The sequence below is a fragment of the Colobus angolensis genome, unplaced genomic scaffold (genome assembly GCF_000951035.1).
Source record: "Colobus angolensis palliatus isolate OR3802 unplaced genomic scaffold, Cang.pa_1.0 Scaffold211, whole genome shotgun sequence".
NCBI classification, from domain to species: Eukaryota; Metazoa; Chordata; class Mammalia; order Primates; family Cercopithecidae; genus Colobus; species Colobus angolensis.
This window is the reverse complement of record NW_012115278.1, coordinates 3,834,424-3,834,883: the sequence shown is the minus strand read 5'-3', so window position 1 is coordinate 3,834,883 and position 460 is coordinate 3,834,424.

The following is a 460-nucleotide window of genomic DNA, read 5'->3' as shown; positions in this document are numbered from 1 at the left end:
ATCTCTGCGTCTGTATCTGTGTGTCTGTGCATGTATCTGTGTATGTCTGTCTGTGTCTATGTATCTGCGTTTCTCTGTGTCTGCGTGTCTGTGTGTGTCTGTGTATCTGTGTGTCTGCGTGTGCGTATCTGTGTGTGTGTATCTGTGTGTATGTGTGTCTGTGTATATCTGTGCCTGTGTATCTGTGTGTGTGTCCGTGTATCTGTGTATCTGTGTGTGTCTCTGTATCTCTGTGTGTATCGTATCTGTATCTGTGTGTCTGTACCTGTGTGTGTGTATTTGTATATCTCTGTGTGTCTATGTGTCTGTGTGTATATCTGTGAGTGTATCTGCGTGTATCTCTGTGCCTGTGTGTGTCTCTGTGTGTCTGTGTATCTGCGTGTGTCTTTGTGTCATCTGTGATTCTGTGTCCTGTATCTGTGTGTCTGTGTATTGCTGTGTCTCTGTGTGTATCTGTGTG